This window comes from Bos grunniens, chromosome 8, assembly GCF_055505025.1.
Source record: "Bos grunniens cultivar Pamir isolate PY7600 chromosome 8, Bosgru_T2T1.0, whole genome shotgun sequence".
NCBI classification, from domain to species: Eukaryota; Metazoa; Chordata; class Mammalia; order Artiodactyla; family Bovidae; genus Bos; species Bos grunniens.
The window spans coordinates 6,779,482-6,797,981 of record NC_141172.1 but is presented as its reverse complement, the minus strand read 5'-3'; the positions used below and the strand labels follow the sequence as shown (position 1 = coordinate 6,797,981).

At 37.8% G+C, this 18,500-nt stretch overlaps 1 protein-coding gene and 1 long non-coding RNA gene across 7 annotated transcripts in view; both read left to right on the top strand.

Annotated features, from left to right (window-relative positions):
* LOC147366610 (uncharacterized) overlaps positions 1–18,343 on the top strand; it is a 97,739-nt gene extending 79,396 nt beyond the window's left edge. For 3 of the 5 annotated variants that reach the window (XR_015168868.1, XR_015168869.1, XR_015168867.1), the window contains one exon: positions 10,357–12,272. This is a non-coding gene — a long non-coding RNA (uncharacterized LOC147366610). Of the gene's footprint in view, positions 1–10,356; positions 12,273–12,566 lie in introns of those variants that run through there. The other 2 variants (XR_015168871.1, XR_015168870.1) reach the window with 1 other exon arrangement.
* XKR6 (XK related 6) overlaps positions 1–18,500 on the top strand; it is a 309,158-nt gene that overhangs the window by 81,520 nt on the left and 209,138 nt on the right. The window lies entirely within an intron of this gene.

The following is an 18,500-nucleotide window of genomic DNA, read 5'->3' as shown; positions in this document are numbered from 1 at the left end:
TAGAAAAAACCTCAAATTTATGGCCAGAGTCAGAGCAGGCATAATTAATTGGCCCAGTGAGGGGATCCCATCTAGTAATATCACAGTAACCTGCATATGACTATAATTTTTTTTTAAGTAAATTTTCTCAGGGCCAACCAGTTAGAGTCTTGTAGTAGAGAAATTTAACAAGGTAACCCAGAACTAGACACAGGTAATTGGTCACAAACCCAACAATTGAATTGATTTCTAAAACTAGCATAGAATCAGGCCTATGATAGAAAAGCATTTGATTTATATGCAGAGGTATAAGAACCCAAGCAAACATAAATGATCATACAAATCAGGTCCAACATCTTGGGCAAGCTGTCTACCTCTGATGTCGTCATCTTCTCATCCTGGTGTAGTGTAGTTTCTCCTGCTTGAGCATCATTTTAAGGTGAGATCAGGTCAGCTGTCTTCTCTATAGACCAATCCACTGTAGGGGCCGGTCACGGCACTCTAGCCGGTTGTCCTCGTCAGGAGGAGACCAGGGACTAAAGGGTCTCAGTTGTGGCCGCTGGGTCTGGTCCATTGGCAGGCAACCTGGCTCCTGAGTACCCCGAGTGGTCAGGATGTCAGTCTCAGCGAAGAAGAGTCCCCACCAGAGTCGCCATTTGTTGCAGGAAGGTGGACCCCTTCCAGGGCCTGAAACTGGGCTCTTGTCTAACACTTGGAAATGAATTATCTGAGGAGATACATGTGCTGACAAAGCAAGAGACTTTATTGGGAAAGGGCACCCGGGTGGAGAGCAGTAGGGTAAGGGAACCCAGAACTGCTCTGCTGCATGGCTCACAATCTTGGGGTTATCTAGGGTGGGATATATAATCTCAGGCGGCCTGTCAGACTCAGAGGGGTTTAAAGATCTGCACTGCTGCTGATGCTGACCTTGAAGATGGAAGAAGGGACCCTTAGCCTGCCAACGCACGTGATGCAGTCTCTAGAAGCTCCCCTAGAGCCTACAGAAGCAAGAGTTGGCCTTGAGCTGTATCAGTATGACTGCAGAGTCTGCAGGCCAGACGAATTTGATCATAGCCTGGTGGGGTATATTGTATCTAGGTAAGAAGTGGCACTGTCAGGAACGGAGTTGGTTAGTCAGGTAATACAGGCAGGTTTTTATACTGTTAATGTGAATACCAGAGCACCCTCATTTAGTACTCAGTTTTCAGTTCAGTTCAGTCGCTCAGTCGTGTCCGACTCTTTGCGACCCCATGAACTGCAGCACCCCAGGCCTCCCTGTTCATCACCAACTCCTGGAGTCCACCCAAACCCATTCCATTGAGTCGGTGATGCCATCCAACAATCTCATCCTCCATCGTCCCCATCTTCTCCTGCCCTCAGTCTTTCTCAGCATCAGGGTCTTTTCCTGAGTCAGCTCTTCACATCAGGTGTCCAAAGTACTGGAGTTTCAGCTTTAGCATCAGTCCCTCCAGTGAACAACCAGGAGTGATCTCCTTTAGGATGGACTGGTTGGATCTCCTTGCAGTCCAAGGGACTAACAATAACCCTGTGTACGAGACAGCAAAAGAGACACTGATGTATAGAACAGTTTTATGGACTCTGTGGGAGAGGGAGAGGGTGGGAAGATTTGGGAGAATGGCATTGAAACATGTAAAATATCATGTATGAAATGAGTTGCCAGTCCAGGTTCGATGCACAATACTGGATGCTTGGGGCTAGTGCACTGGGACGACCCAGAGGGATGGTATGGGGAGGGAGGACGGAGGAGGGTTCAGGATGGGGAACACATGTATACCTGTGGGGGATTCATTTTGATATTTGGCAAAACTAATACAATTATGTAAAGTTTAAAAATAAAAAAAAATAAAAAAAAAAGTCTTCTCCAACACCACAGTTCAAAAGCATCAATTCTTCTGCGCTCAGCTTTCTTTATAGTCCAACTCTCATATCCATACATGATTACTGGAAAAACCATAATCTTGACTAGATGGACCTTTGTTGGCAAAGTAATGTCTCTGCTTTTTAATATACTGTCCAGGTTGGTCATAACTTTCCTTCCAAGGAGTATAAGCATGGCTGCAGTCACCATCTGCAGTGATTTTGGAGCCCCCAAAAATAAAGTCAGCCAGTGTTTCCACTGTTTCCCCATCTATTTCCCATGAAGTGATGGAACTGGATGCCATGATCTTAGTTTTCTGAATGTTGAGTGTTAAGCCAAGTTTTTCACTCTCCACTTTCACTTTCATCAAGAGGCTCTTTAGTTCTTCTTCACTTTGTACCATAAGGGTGGAGTCATCTGCATGTCTGAGGTTATTGATATTTCTCCCAGCAATCTTGATTCCAGCTTGTGCTTCCTCCAGCCCAACATTTCTCATGATGTACTCTACATATAAGTTAAATAAGTAGGGTGACAATATACAGCCTTGATGTACTCCTTTTCCTACTTGGACCTAGTGTGTTATTCCATGTCCAGTTCTAACTGTTGCTTCCTGATGTGAGTACAGATTTCTCAAGAGACAGGTCAGGTGGTCTGGTATTCCCATCTCTTTCAGAATTTCCCACAGTTTATTGTGATCCACACAGTCAAAGGCTTTGGTATAGTCAGTAAAGCAGAAATAGACATTTTTCTGGAATTCTCTTGCTTTTTCAATGATCCATCAGATGTTGGCAATTTGATCTCTGGTTCCTCTGCCTTTTCTAAAACCAGCTTGAACATCAGGAAGTTCACGGTTCACGTATTGCTGAAGCCTGGCTTGGAGAATTTATGCATTACTAGTGTATGAGATGAGTGCAATTGTGCGGTACTTTGAGCATTCTTTTGCATTGCCTTTCTTTGGGATTGGAATAAAAACTCAGTTTTACTAGAGTAATAATCCTGTGGTAGAGAATGATACCAGAGACTGTTTACCCTGACGTTTTAAAATATGTTAGATAATGGATTCTGTTGCTTAGATTTCTGTGCTCCCTGAACAAATGCTTGATTATAATTTAGCTTCCTGTGTGCGTGTCTACATGGAAAGAGTTCAGTGAGCAAATGATTCAATTATCTGATTCCCTTTTATTATATATTGGTTTCCAGTATGGTTTGCTTGTGGACACGCGTGTATGAGAATACAATGATCAGAGGGCACTCATTTCTCTTGGTTCTGTTGGCTGTTGTAACTCTTCACTGCTGAACTGGTATTCTGGTCTTAGTCCATTGAAATCAGTCCATCCCTGGGAGATGACTCTACTGGATACCTTTAACTGATTATTTTTGTACACCCTCAGAAGATTAGTTCTGGATCTTGGAATTCAGCTAGGTAATATAACTCCAGAGGGCTTGTGGAACGTAAAATGTTTTCTCCAGGTATCATAGCCCTGCTTCTGTAAAGCTGAGAAGCAAACATGAGTGAGCTTTGCTGAACTGAATTTCTGTAATTGAAAACCAGGGAAGAGGGAAGTATATCAGTTTTCAGAATCAAGAGAATTTCAACTTCTGGATAGTTTGGAAAAATAAGCCAAAAGTCAGGTGAGATATAGCATAACCAAGTGTAGAGTTTTGTACTGTATCATTTTTAAAGAATGTGAAGTGTTAGTTATCAGAAGATAAAATTTATTGGAAGTCACAAGAGTGCTCTGTAATGACCTAGAGGGGTGGGATGGAGGGGTAGGAGAGAGGCTCAAGAGAGATGGGATATTTGTATTCATATGGCTGATTTACGTTGTTGTTCAGTAGAAACTAACACAACATTGGAAAGCAATTATACTCCAATTAAAAAAAAAAAGGCCTGAGAAGAGCTAAAATACCTACAGCTATGTTAGATGAATATATTACTTTCTAAAATAACTCTTAAATATCCTTCTAGATTTGTTCTAATAGTTCTAATGGAATATAGTCAGAACCCTTAAATGTTTAACTTAAATTTGATATCTTGCTCGACCTACCAAAATAAGGTGAAAATACTCAATGCTTATTTTCATTTACTAGAAGTATGTTAATTTGCTGCTAAAATCGATACACATGGTGGACATTGATGTTTAGCATTTGCTAAAACTATGAAGAATGGAAAGAATAGTAGTATTCTGCAAAGTTTCAAACAGCCCCATACACACATACATGTAAAGGGAAGCATACATGCAATAACTTGCAGGATATAATGGCTAGTTAGTATGGGCTGCCTTTGGGTTGTATTATTTGTAACAAAGTAATCATTTTTTTCAATTAAATGTATAGTTTACCTGGATGTCTAATTTTAATAGTTTCAATATGGGAGAACTAGACCACTGCCACCCACAGCTACTGTGGTAAGCACACATGAATTGCAGCATAATCTGAGCACTGTGTTCACAGAGTGATCAGATTGTACCAGGGCATTTGTTTAAAGACATTTCTTGTTTGAGTTCATACATATTTCATCATTATGAGAGAAAATAGGGCAAATCCATAATGTAATTTGAAATATACCTACTAATAGGGAATATTATTAAATATGCTTGCTTTCTTGTATTGTTGTAATTAGCTTTGTTATCAGTCTGTTTTCTTCCGTTCTGATCTGTCCACTGTGCACATTTGAATACCTACTATATAGAAAACATTAAGCTAAATACTGAGAGAAGTGGAAGATACAAAAATCAGCGACAGCTCGTGCTTTTAAGCTCAGGATAGAAGTCATTTCAGAAACTGAATTGTCAGTTGAAGAGAGGAGATGCTGTCTGTTAGGAGCAGGCAGGGAGCCTGTAGGCGAGGCCTTAGGAGTACTTGGCAGTAAACTGTATTTGCTTGCCTGTGCAATGGAACCATAAGCTCCCGGGAGGCCACGCTGATGTGTGTCCCCATGCTCTGGCATGCAGTCACTTTTCAGGAAAGAGTAGATGAACAAATGTAGATCCCTCTACAGATTTGGCAGGAAACACAAAGAGGAAGAAGGACGTTCGCTAAGCTCAGTGGTGTGTTCAAGGAAATGGATTGTGGATTAGCTCTGGATCAGGAAATCTGAAAGTGTCTGTAGACAAAAGGAAAGGAAGCATTGGAGAGAAAACGGAAGATGTAAATGAAGGAGGGACTCATTCATGGAATAAAATTCCACAGGGACTGTGTGATAGGGGAACAGTTAGCCTTAGAAAGGAGATCCTGTGTACCCATACATAGGAGCAAGAGAAGGGTTTGGAATTTATTATAATATATTAGTAAGGGCTCAGGTAAAATTAATTAGCATTAATTAACACGCTGATAAGTCCCACAGCACTTTCAATTATAGTGGCCTAATAACTGAAGAAAAATGCAGGTTGAAAATGTTCAAAATTGTGTACATGCCAGTGGTTACGCACCGTGGCTCCCAGTGAGAAATGGTGCACTGTAATTATCAGGTGCATTTGTCATAAACTTTTGAGGGTGAAGGGCTCCTGCAAGTGCCAACATCTAGTCGTGCCAGAGGAGGAGATATGCCTTCTTGTCCTGCTGAATAATTCAGAAGTTCTGTCTCTGCTTAGTGCTGATTTGGGATAATCGTGGAAAGGTTTGTAGAGTTAAGACCATTTTTAAATGGACAGATTTTTTTTTTTTTTTTTTTGGAGCCTATTTTGTTCATTTTTTCCTCCTTCCTAGGAGACTGATTTTCTTCAGCAATGTTTTATTGGAAATCCTGGCCAGTTTCATGTATTGTCTATCATAGTGGGTATCACATTGAATGGCAAGATTGTTATTTGAAGGAGTTGGGTTTGGCGACTACGATCACAGGAGACATCTCTAGCAACAACACGCTCATTGGACTGGCCCTATCTCTAGGATAGAGGATATGGTAAACAAGCGATGACTGACTTTGGGGCACATGCTGGGCTGTTATTGGATAGCCCATTAGGCACTTAAATGTAAACTAAACCTTGCAACCTGCCCCTCGTTTATAAGAGTGAGAGTGTACTTTGCCTGCAGGTGCAGATTTAAGAGCATGAAGAAGCTAGTGGTGGCCAGCTTCAAGAAGCACAGTGCCCAGGGCCATGATGACAGTTTATATCGGGGTGACCACTGAGTGCCTCTGTGGTCCTCAAACATCCTCATGTTCAGAGGATGGCTCGTGAAACATAACTCAAGGCTGTAAATTCTCTTCCATTTTGAGAAATCAATCCATAGTCTTGAAATGCCGAAATAGCAAAGCATCCTTGAAAAACATTTTAGTTATAGAACAATAATTACATATATAACAAAAATTATATACAGTAGTTATAAAGTAATAAGTAGAAAGCCCTTCCCCCGTTCTTATATGTTTTGACAGTTTCTTGGATAGCTTTTCATAATTTTCATGTTTTTTCCCTTTTTTTACTCACACTTTTGCATACTTTTTAAAAATTATTTTTTTAATGAATGATATTGTATATCTGTCTGTTTAGTGGTGTCATTTATGCACTTACTGATACTGATATCCCCTACTTTTCGAAAATTCTCTTTATTCTACTTCATTTTAAAGAAAGTCCTACTTGAGTGCCTGTTTTCTCTAACCAGAAGAATTCCAAGGAGGATTTTTGCTTTTATGAAAAAAAAAAGCAAAAAGCCAAAATAGCCTTCAGTGTCTGTCTTCCAGCGGGCTGTTACAGAGGCAGTGTGCACCCCAGTAAGTGAAAGTGGCCCCACTCAAGTCCTTCCCCAGGAACCACACTCAGCATCTCGGTATCTGGCTTCCATAGCTTTGAACTTTGTGAGCATCCGTGCTTATCTCGATTTATTTTGTGCATCCGTTAGCAGGATGTGACCTAAGGTAATTGCTTCTTTGCTTTATTCCATTTTGGCGTATGAATGGTTTTATAGGACTGCTGTTCTTTCAGATAGTTGGTGAAACCTGTTTATCTAGGACACCTTTCCTCAGCTAGATGAAATGAAACATAATTTTTTTAAACCAGCTTCCTTTTGACAGACATTAGGATGATTTTCCACATTTTTTTTTTGTTATTGTACATTAATGTTAGAGCTGTAACATTGTCATTATAGTCTCCTTGTACAAATATTTTGGTTACATGAAAGAAGAAATATAAAGAATCCTGGTCCTAGAAGTCAAATTTGTGGGTCAAAAACATGTAGGTTTCCACATTTCTATAGATATTACCATTGTTCCACAAACATTTAGTATCAGTTTACACCTCTCCTAGTGGTATGGTTGAGCACCCCATCCTCCCGGTTCTTGATTGTCATTGCTCATCCTTTAGTATGTTGTTTTAACTTGCATTTCTTAAATTATGAGTGTTTGAAGATGTTTTCATGTTTATAGATCATTTTTATTTTTCAGTGAATTGTCTGTAGTCATTGCCCATTTTCCAATGAATTGTCTTTTTCTTAGCAATTTGTCAAGACTGTGCATATTAATATTTGATGCAAATATTTATCTTGGTTTATTGTTTGTTTTTGTTTATAATTGATTTTTTGTTTGATTTGTCTTTTATAATATCAATTGTGACTTCTTTTTGACTTCTACAATTAAAAAAATCAAAGTCCTTCCTGTATTTCAAAATTTATTAAATAATTTTTTCTTCAAGAATTTTTATAGTCTCATGTTTTAACTTTAATTGTGGTATATCTGGAATTTGTTTTGTAAAGGAATGAAGGTAAGGATTTAGCCATAAGTTTTCCAAGTGGCTAGCAGTTGTCTCAACATGATTTTTTGGAACATTTTCCCATCTTCCCATAGAATCCTTAAATTTGAGATTTTCTGACTGATAAATGTATGGCACTTATAGTATCATCTAAACTAAGGGACTGATTTTCATGAGAACGTATATTTCATTGGATACACTTAAACAGATAGGCATTGTTTTTATAGAAATTTGATTCTATGATTTGTTGAAATTTATAATTAACTTAATGGAACGGTTTGATTTTATTAAACAGGAGACCTCAGTATAGGAGTCTTGAAGTGACACATGGAGTTTTATGATTAGTATAGTTTAAAACTGAGTATAAAATTACTTGCCTTAATTAGCTGTAAAACATGTCTTCTGAGTATTAAAATCTCTTGGCTTATCATTAAAGGCCTTGACCAAAGTGGGAGCAGTGAAAACTGTAGAACTTGAAGAATAGTATCAGATATTTGTTGTTGCATTTTCTGGGTTGGATGAATTGGTTCAGGAAACATGATGGAGCTGTAATTTGTATGACAGAACATACTATGACGGAAGCAAAAGGGGGAAATGAAGCTGTGAACATAGTATGCATGAGGCTAAAAGTTGCTCAAGGGAGAGATTTGAGTTTTGAAGAGGCAGCTACTTTTTGATTTTTGCCAAAGAATGCTAGGAAATATGAGTTGAGAAGAACTGCAAGTTCTCTTTGTTGATGTAAGACACAAATTTGAGATTTTTAGGTAAGTGTTTAAGGCTTATAGAAAAAATGTGTATCTATCGATTATTTATGTTTTCTTTGAAATTTATTGCAACGGAAAACAGGAATCTATGACATACGTGATAAATGAGGCAGCACTGACTGCTTACAAATAAGACCGGCATGCAGTTTTCCTTGATGAAAATTTTAATGCATCAGAATAAAAAGCTTACAGAATCATCTTATGAACATCCACGGGAAAATGATCTTCAAAGCTTATTGAATTTGTTTTTAATATTTTCACTTGAGGCAAATCATACCCTAAATCTAGATATGACTCAAAACGGTTATTGTCTTCTTTATTCTAAATATTTAAGTATAAATTACAGTTTATTACAGGATGGTTCTGAGACCTAGAAACTTCAAAGTCAAACCATTTAACTTTGTAACAGTTGTCTAGATACTAGATTTAGTTGGAGTTCACATAAAAAATTAAGAAGATAAGCTAATTCAGATGTGTTTATGACCCCTGATTTAAGACAAACATAGAGTTTAAATTGAATCATATGTATATATTTTGATATTTTTTGGTAAGGTACCATATTCATATACAGTTAAAGAATTTCGTTGGTATAGATCAAGCAGAGAAATGCGAAACATTAAACAATGTGTAGACGTTAGTGGTAATTCATGTATTTTACTTGGTGGATATTTATGAATGGCATAAAAATTTGTAAGATATTCATTTTCATTACACTATAGTTAAGGCCATCTCTTTTAGTGGAACTTTGGCTACAGAGTTTCTGAGTTTTAAATTGTAGCTTCAGGTGAATGAAGTACTCTTATAGTAAGTGATTCTCAAAGTTTCTTGGCTCGTTTAACTTTACAAAATAGTCTGAAATGTTTACACTTGTTGAAACCACTGACGCTGTACAAATGAAAGAGAACTAATTTTCAGGATTAATGTAGGGTTTTGAAAACACAAGGTTCACATTAAAATAGAGACCAGGGCTTCCCTGGTGGTACAGTGGTTAAGAATCTGCCTTGCAATGTGAGGGACACTGGTTTGATCCCCAGTCTGGGAAGATCCCACACGCTGTGAAGCACCACAGCTACTGAGCCCGTGCTGTAGAGCCTGTGAGCCACAAGTACAGAAGCCCACGAGCTTGAGCCCATGCTCGGCAACGAGAAGCCACCACAGTGAGACGCTGTCACACCACAATGAGAGCGTAGCTAGAGAAAGCCCACCTGCGGCAGCAAAGACCAGCACAGCCAAAAAAGTTAAAATTTAAAAAAAAAGTAAAAAGAGACCAGTTGGTGACTGACATTCACTTGCATCGTGAACGCAGGGCTTCTCGTTGGGTTTTGTTTCCAGCCCTACCGTCTCATTCTGTTGTCCCTGATACCTACTGCCTTCCTCCTCTCGTGGAAACAGAGCAGTCCTTATTTTCTGTCCTCTCCACGTTATAACCCAGACCTAAGACAAAAAGTTAGGAAATAAAAGGCTAGGATCCCACTCACTGAGGTTTGGAGCCATCTCTCATCTTTAGCATTTGGCTTCCAGCACTTAGAACATTCAGTTTGTTGAATGAGTGGAGCACTTTTTGATTGTAGAAACAGGTTAATTTCCGTCTACTTTACTGTTGGAAGGAGGAGTTCTTAGAACCACAAAAGTGTGTTTCTTAGGCCCAGACCACTCTTCTGGTTCATTATTACACTTCTTTCTTGCCTCGGTTTATGTGCATAAAGAAGAGCTTAGTTGCTCTCTAACATCATTAGCTTCATTAATGATATTGTTATGTTTAACTCTGTAAGAACTAAACATTTCATCATCTCAGGAGATGAATGAATAAAATACTACTCTGGCTCTGTTGAACCACCTTGGAATTAAATTGTCATTATTGTCATACCTAGCAGCTGACAGGGTAAGAAGGGTACCCTCTCATTCTAAGTAAGGTTACGATACTCTGGATGGAAATGTGTACATTTTCATTTTTCTGAGATTAATAATGGCTTCTAATATTTTACATTTCAGTGTCATGTTAGAGATTTCATTTCATGACCTTTTGTTCATTCACATGTATTTTTGTTTTTAGCTCTAAACGAAAGACATGAGGCCTAAGACTGAAATGAGGTTGTTTTGAGGTCATCTGATTTCTGACTAGAAGGTGTGCGATCGCCTCGTCCTGAAACCACTGCAGACAGAATGGTAATGGCAAAGCCTGAGACAAAGAGAGGCCTTCATGTTTTTCTGTCTCTCCTCTCCTACCCCAATTCCTTTCTTTACAAGCTTAATTTTTTTTGTAAGTTGTGAACAAAAGATGTTAAACAACATGCTGGCACCCTAACTAAACTGGTTCAAGTGTTTAATAGCAAAAGGATTAATTATATAAAACCGTATATCAATTAAACCTTTTAGAGTTGGTTAAACATTACTTTGAAAAAATTGAGATCTTGTGAGCTACTTAAGTAGCAGCAAAATGTTTATTATAGGAAAGCACCTCAGACTGGTAGGTATTTGCAGATTGAAATAATTTTCCCCCCTTTGAAATCCAATATAGTCTGCTCTCAAAAGGAACTGTGGATTTAACAAGTTTTTCAGACTAGATAGTAAAAATTCTTGCCACAGGTTTTTCTGTTATAAAGAATTTTCATGTTTTATGTATGTATGTGTTTTTGTTTTTTTTTTTTAATGTGAAGTGCCCATTAAGAGTGTTAGTTCTATCAGTTAACTCTGGTCCAATTATTGCATGTATCTTAGTTCAAAATATATTTTATGATAGCAGCACTCTATTATAGTAAAACATTTTAGGGGGGTGTAGAGGCTCTCTTTATTAAGTTTATTCCGATGGACCATGTCCTGTTAAATGTGTTGATGTAGCAGGCAATTCCTAGACCTGATCCTTCCAGACCCCCCCAGAATGGAATCTCAGCAGATCCCTGGCTAAAATTCAGATCTTATACTTAGCTACTTTTTCAGAGTAAGTGGTTCTTTATGTTATTTCATTTCCTCTACTACATGTAATGGCATTAATAGCAAAAATATTATAAATTTACTTACATTTAGTCTAAATAAATTATATATCAGTTTGTTTAATTGATGAGATGCTGAGGAAATGAAATAGTCATTCTATTCCAGAGAGTAATACAGAGGGCAAATTCTAAAATACTGACAGCATTAAGAATTATTTTTTTTAACTCGTGTTTATTTTCATGTTTTCTTCTAGAGACTCAGTTATAGTATAGTTCTAAACATCACCTAATTTCCCTACAAACAGTATTTTCTTACAGATAGTATCACAAATAGTATTTTATGGATAGTATTTTGTCAGATGTTGAGAATGACCTAAAATTTATAAAATATATTCTTCTATTTCATGTTATATGACCTTCTGTGATGATAAACTTATTTACATGTTACGTAAATCCAGGCATTGTTTTGGCTAATCCAGAGTGCAATAAGCTTATATCTGTGAGCTCAATTTATACTTAAATAATTCAGCCTAGCCTTGTTCTAAAAAAAAAGCAGTATACAATAGATTGTTTCCTTTTGTTTTATTTTGTTTACTAATTTATTGTTTTCCTCTTCTTTTGGAAATGTGAACTCTGAACTTTCAATTTTCTATGGAATCATTAAATAGGCTGGCCTAAATAGCATGGTTTTTAAACTTGTAATTAGGAGAATTGTTCCTATAGTTCATTTTTTGTATTAATGTTTTTATGAGAATTACTGGTTAAAAATAACCATGTCTTATATTTTCCAAAACAAAATTGTTTTTCTTTTTCAAATAAATCCTATATAGATAGATCCTTTTTGAGTTTACAAGAACTTTGAAGGTCATCTTTCTTATTTCACGTGCTAAAAGCTAGTGTAGTAGAAGTACGAAGACTTTAACCACTGTTAACTGGCTAAAACGTAGTTTCCAAGGTGAGTTACATAAGAAGGAGATAAAAACTTTCATTTATGCATCTGAATGTTTGTTACCTTAATGATAGCTTAAAAAAAGAAAAAGCCAAAACCAGTACCACTTTATATTTTCAAATTGTAAATATGAAGGTATTTTGACCCAGTAAATATTTAAATAGGTAACGTGCATGAGTATAGTTCAGTATTTATTTTGTTGTAAGTAAACAGCTTTGTTATTAAGGAGAACTTTGATGTTAGTCTTTAAAAACTTATAACTGTAAATGGGGGGAAAAGCATTAAGTTTAAAATGTCATTTTGAAAATTATAAAATACTGACCTTTTCTAAGAAAATCTTTTCCTTTTGACATTGTTTAATTTTTTTTCCTTTTTGTTTTTTAGGTTTGCAATTTTTTTTGGTGATGGCATGTTCAGAATCTTGGATCCCTAAGTTGAATATGTTGGAAATATTTAGGAACTCTGGAAATTGTTGTTTTTGTATATATAATAACTTACTAGGTGAATCAATAGATTTAATAAAACATATAGAAGAATAGGCATTATAATTTTGTATTTCTAAGTTAGCATGCATGTCTCAAATTCTCAGTTGTTAGTATCAATGTCATACTCTGGAGACAGTTATCTTTTGAAGATTTGGGGGGTTTTATGGACCTTGTATTCTCCCAGGCAGTTTATATAATCTTCCCATGCCAATTTGATCAGCTTTTTTGCCTTTCTCTCTACCTCATGTAGTGTCACTTCCTTAGTCAGAGGTGATTCTTGATCAGGAGGAGAAAGATGAAATAATTGTCAGGCGACAGTCCTAAAGGTAGTAATTACAAAACTTCAACCTGGAAATGGCCTCAGCATGGTCATAGCAGGAAATGCAGATTCTACCCAATATATCCAGATACACCAGTGGCAAAATGCTGCCAGTTTTGAAATTAGATATCATCATGTGGGACGGAAGTGCCAATAAAGAGGGAAAGGAGCCGCTCGGTTTTGCCTGCTTCTCTCTCCTTGTTGTTGAATGAATGAATTAGGAAAGGAAAATGGCCAGGAAACAGACTGTGTGAAAGAAAAGGAGAAGGAACAAAACTTGACTTTCCAAGAAGGACTATTTCCCTTAAAACGGGAATGCTGCCTGTATTCCACGTGCACTGTTTTAAAACTGGGGGTTACTCTGAAGTAGACCCAGAGTGTGAACTAGAGCATTCTCACCAAAGGGATGGGTGGAGAACTGGCGTTTGATAGGAGAATCAGGCGTTCTTTGGATGACTGCAGTGCCGTGATTGGTGGTGGTCCTCTCTGGCTTGTCCTGCTGGGATTAAGAGATTTAAGCATTCTGGGATGGGTAGTTATATTGATGGTCAAATATGATTGCCTCCCTTTTCTTTTGACCAAAACTGGGGAAAGGTTGATTTTTTTTAAGACCTTATTCAGAGCAATTGAAAAAAGATTAAAGGGAAAGGATGAGGAGAATTCAAGGAACTTTAGAGACTGAGTGCTAGCTCAGTAGGGTGTTAATTATTTATTCCAAGTTTTATTATTAGTAGATAATCCAGTAATACAGAAATTGGTAGAACAGAAATTTTGATAACATTTCTATTAGAAGGCGTATAGAACCTGATAAACTGTATAAAGTACACAGTTTATCCTGTATCTGCATCCTCCTTCCCTTTGCTTTGCTTGGTTTAATAGGAATTGGCTGATACATATTTAATAAATGGCACAATGAAAAAATCAGAATTTTTAAAAATCAAGTTACATTTTAACCTAAATATGTATTGCCTATTTTGCTGCTTTCCCATTACAACTGACTTTTTAAAAAAATGGTCCTTCTGTGATACTTTTGTCAATAGAGGTGTTTCCTCTTAGCCAATCCTAGCCACAGTATTGACTGGGCCTAGGCATTTGATATATCCCAAAGGAATTAGCCAGGAAAAGACTTGGTCCCTACTGGAATGAATATTTTAAAGACCTTCTTAGATTCTGAACACTGTGAGTACAAATGAAAGAGACCCAAGAGAGGGAAAAACTTAAGAGCCTAAGAATAAAGATGATGGTGGGGATGAGGGGAGGGGTAAGCTCTTATATAACTAAGCTAAGATGCTTGAAGGCAGGGAATTGGTTTCCTGGAGATTATGAGATAGTATGGGAAATCTCCTGAAGGGTAGACATTCTGATGTTAATTTGAGTAGTTCTCACTGGCATACTATTATTTTAAAGATAGTGTCAGGTGATATTGGGAAATACAAGTGTGTTTCCTAGTAATGAGTTTGATTTCATTTTGGTATGTTATGAATGGGCATGTGGCTCAAGGATTAGCTTAATTTAAAATGTCTTAAATATTAGAGAAAATACCATAAAAGCGGGTCTTTTGTCCCTGTTGTATAATTTCAAGAACTATTGTAGAATCCTGAACATAGTGGAGAGTTGATGGCATGAATATAGTCAGTATTTGATGGTTGCCTTCTAGAAACTTCTAAATGAAACCTAAATTTGTTTTACGTTGGCCTCAGTTGTATGACAGTAGCCTTTCTAGTGTGTATGTCCCACGGGAAGGTCTGTACGTCCTTGGCTCGCTGCTCGTCACAGCCGTGCACATCACTGTGAGGCTCAGAGGCTGACTCAGTTACCCAAGGTCGATTAGATATGTGGGGAGAGCCAATACTCAGCAGCACACACACGACAGTGAGCCTCAGACGACGGCTGTCTATATTTTGGATGTTTTAGACCCTGTTTGGAAGATCAGAAGAAAGCTTTGGATCATTTCCACGACAAAACTACAGTTTCTGAGTGTAGAGGTTTGTTGTCATCCAGGAAGCCCTGATCTTAAAGACCATCTTCACTTTACACCTGACCTTGTTCCGGCTTTGTTGTCACTCTCCGTCAGTAGTTGTCACCTTTGAATGGAGCACCAGATCCTGAAGGATACTTACCGCCGTGCACACTGAACTGTTGAAGCCACAAGTGCAGAGCTTTGTGACGTCATGGTGAAAAAGCCTTCTGCAGAGGGCTGCGAGAAGGTGCAGATGGTAAGAACAGGGCCTGAGGCATCAGGTGTGGGACCACCCTCCTAGGTAGTACCTACCTCCTGCTGGCTTAGGGGCATTTATTTCATAGTAAATTGAATATTAATGTTTTGTTTTAAAAAATAAGCATACTTCCTCTAAAATTTTTAATTATTATAAAGATTTTCTACCTACATGTGACTTTTTCTCATGTTTTAGGATATCACATTCATAGTACAAATGAAATGTGTACTTCAAATGAACACAGTGACTGGAAATGTGGGATTCTGTTATTTGTGACGCTGAAATTTGTAGCACATTTTCAGGAAGATTGTTGAGATACTTCATTCTTATTCCTTGCAGGTTTTCTTGAGTGTATGATTATTTCTGAATTTTATTAATCTATTTATAACTTTAGAGAAAACTGCCTTCAGTTTATGTTTTGACTCCAAATACTTGGGTTTATCTTAAATTAGCAGTGTGTTTTGAAAAAAATTCCATTTTTAGTAGCTCTCATCTCCATTTTGGAATCTCAGACCAACTGCTCATTACAGTGCACATTGGGACTTTTCTGCAAAATACAACTCCACTGAGAAGGTCATCCTTGAAAACTAAGAAATCTGAAGAAAGTAATTTTGGGATGAGTAGAAAGATGGAAGATCACCCTATCAGCACAGCACACTGGAGACCCCCAGACTTCACTGCTTTTGTACGTGAAACCTAATTTGAATGTCTTCTGTGAACTGGACCTGTAGACAGATAAAATGTATCTTGACTAAGAAAGCACAACTCTAGCCTCTAAAACATTGCCAGCAGGACAGTTCACACTGGTGGAGGGAGCCTGGCTCTTTCAGCCTGACTAAAGTTAGATGTCATGCATTCAAAGGTGTTTCTGTGTTCCTTTTGGAATATAGTGTTTGGATTTTACAATATGTGCTCTCAATTTCACCTGCCCTGACGGAAGAGCCTAAGTTCATCTGTGCTCTGATGCTTGGTCTCTGTCCTTTCGTTTCTGAACTCTTGACCTAAATGTGGGGAAAGCATTGAGTATAAAGGATTCCAGAATTGATCAGATCTGTTAAGTCTGCTCCACTTCTCCTTCCTGGGTAATTGTATTCCATTTCCTTTTCAACTCTTCTAAACATAGCCCAATTTCCGCCCCTTTGTCTTAGGTCAGGATAGAATTATATAACCACACTGTCCAGGCTTCTTCCCTCTTGTCGTGTTTTGTTCCGCCTGCAACGGGAGGTTCCTGCTGCTTTACTCTGAAGGCGTCTCCTTGTGTCCTTGCATTTCCATCTCCCTCCCTGCGTGTTCCTGTGGGGAAGTAGAATAGAGGCCGACTTAGCACTCTTGGCTATCTAAGATTTGCCTGTAAAAGTCCATAGTATCTTAAAGAGAGCTTCTTAGCTGTGTTGTTGGCAGGCATCTCTGATTGTGCTCAGTCGGGTGTGGCTGGCCACTGTCCCTCAGTCCTCCTGAGAGCCAGGAATGAACTTCATCTCACCTCAGGCACAGGATGAGCCAGTCTGACTTCTCTGTAAGCTTGCTGGTTCCTGGAGTCATGAGTTAGTGAGAAAGTTAGAAGAGATCCATGTTTGCCCCAGATGCTAGTAAAACAAATCATGTGCAGAGAAAACAACATCAATAAACTTTGTCAAAGAATATGCCAGATTTTAGAACAATACACAAACCTGTATTGACCATCCAGTTTTGTCTTACTTTAAAAAAATACACAAATTAACATAATGCTTAGAAAATACTGCCAAAGTACCCGGGCATTTTCAAAATGTGATAGATAGTACCTCTAAACAATTTTTTTTTACAAGTAGCTTTCAGAAACACATGCAAATGTGTTTTATGTAGAAGAGTATATACTGAATATAATATTCTGACTGTTATTCTAATAAAATTAAATCATCTCATTATTTAAAGCCTAATAGTTTGAAATTGTTTTTGAGTAAACTTTTATAGCATGAAACTATTTTCACTTCTCATAAAATGTACAGATATTAGTAGAAGCTGCTCGCGTGTGTGTATTTTCCACATAAAATAAAAATATTGTAAACAGGTCATGTCTCCAGTAAGAGTTTCCAAACTTTTGGCTGTAATTACCAAATGATTGGGATTGGGCTGACTGGAAATACATCTCAAGTTTTTCTGTATATGTAGCAAATTTTGTCCAAATAAAGTAGCTTTGTCCCCTGAAGGAGCTTTTTAGTAATACTTTTGTTAAATAAAATACCTAAATAAAAAACCTGAAAGTTAAAGGAAAGGAACAAAAAGAGCTGTAAATGCCATGGCCTCAATTAGGGGTTTGTGAAATTTCTGTCTCCAAGTGAACGGTGGTAGTGAGTTGGTAGGAGTGGGGTGGATCCAAGTTAACGGTGGCAGTGAGTCAGTAGGCGTGGGATGGAGGTGGGATTTGTAGTTTGAAGGAATAAGGAAAGAGCCCTGTCTGGAATCGACCGTGCTATGGGTCAGTGTGCGTAAGCTGTGACCTGTGGACCCTAAGTGCAAGGTTAGGCTTGGTGCTGGAAGTCTCAACCCACCGTTGCTGAATGACCAGCAGAAGGGTGTTGATCTGAGGCAAAACAGGAAAAAGAAAAGACGGTATAATGACTTCAAAATATTTTTTCAGTTAAAAAAAATTGTCTACTCTATGCCCTTATTTGGTAAAAATAAAAAGCTTGCCATCCCGAGAGATTTTTATAGTGGTCTGTGAAATCAAAAGGCTGGGAGCGACTGCTGCTTGGACTTTTAATTCCAGTATTCTGTGCAGTATTAGCATATTAGGGTCCCAGTTGTTTATTCCACAGCCCATAACTCACAGAACAGTGGTTAGGGTGTCAGGACAGTTTGGGAAGGTGTAGATAATTAACTTCAGCATTGCTGTGCAATGGGCGTCATCGTCTCAAACTGCTACACCTCATTACAGTTAGCAGCTAAAAGGATGGCTCATATCCATTTCAGCCAGTGGTTGACTGGAAATGTCCCAAACAAATTTCCAGTAGTTTTGTGTGAAAATGAATTGATAACACACAGATCTGCTACAATACCAACTTTGAGGAAATTGTTTATACTGCCTTGAAGTTAATTTTTTTCAACCTGTAAAATGGTCACCAACCTGCAGAAAATTCTATGCTAATAAATGACTAGGAACTATGCAGTGGTTGTAATTTGTTTTATTTCTGTTTCTGCTTATCTCTAATATCATAGTCTTGTGTGCCTAGACTACTTTTACTAATTTATCTTCAGAAAAACCGGACAAAAGAATCTGGAAGAAGGAGAAACTGAGGAAGGAACCCAGGACGTGTTTGGG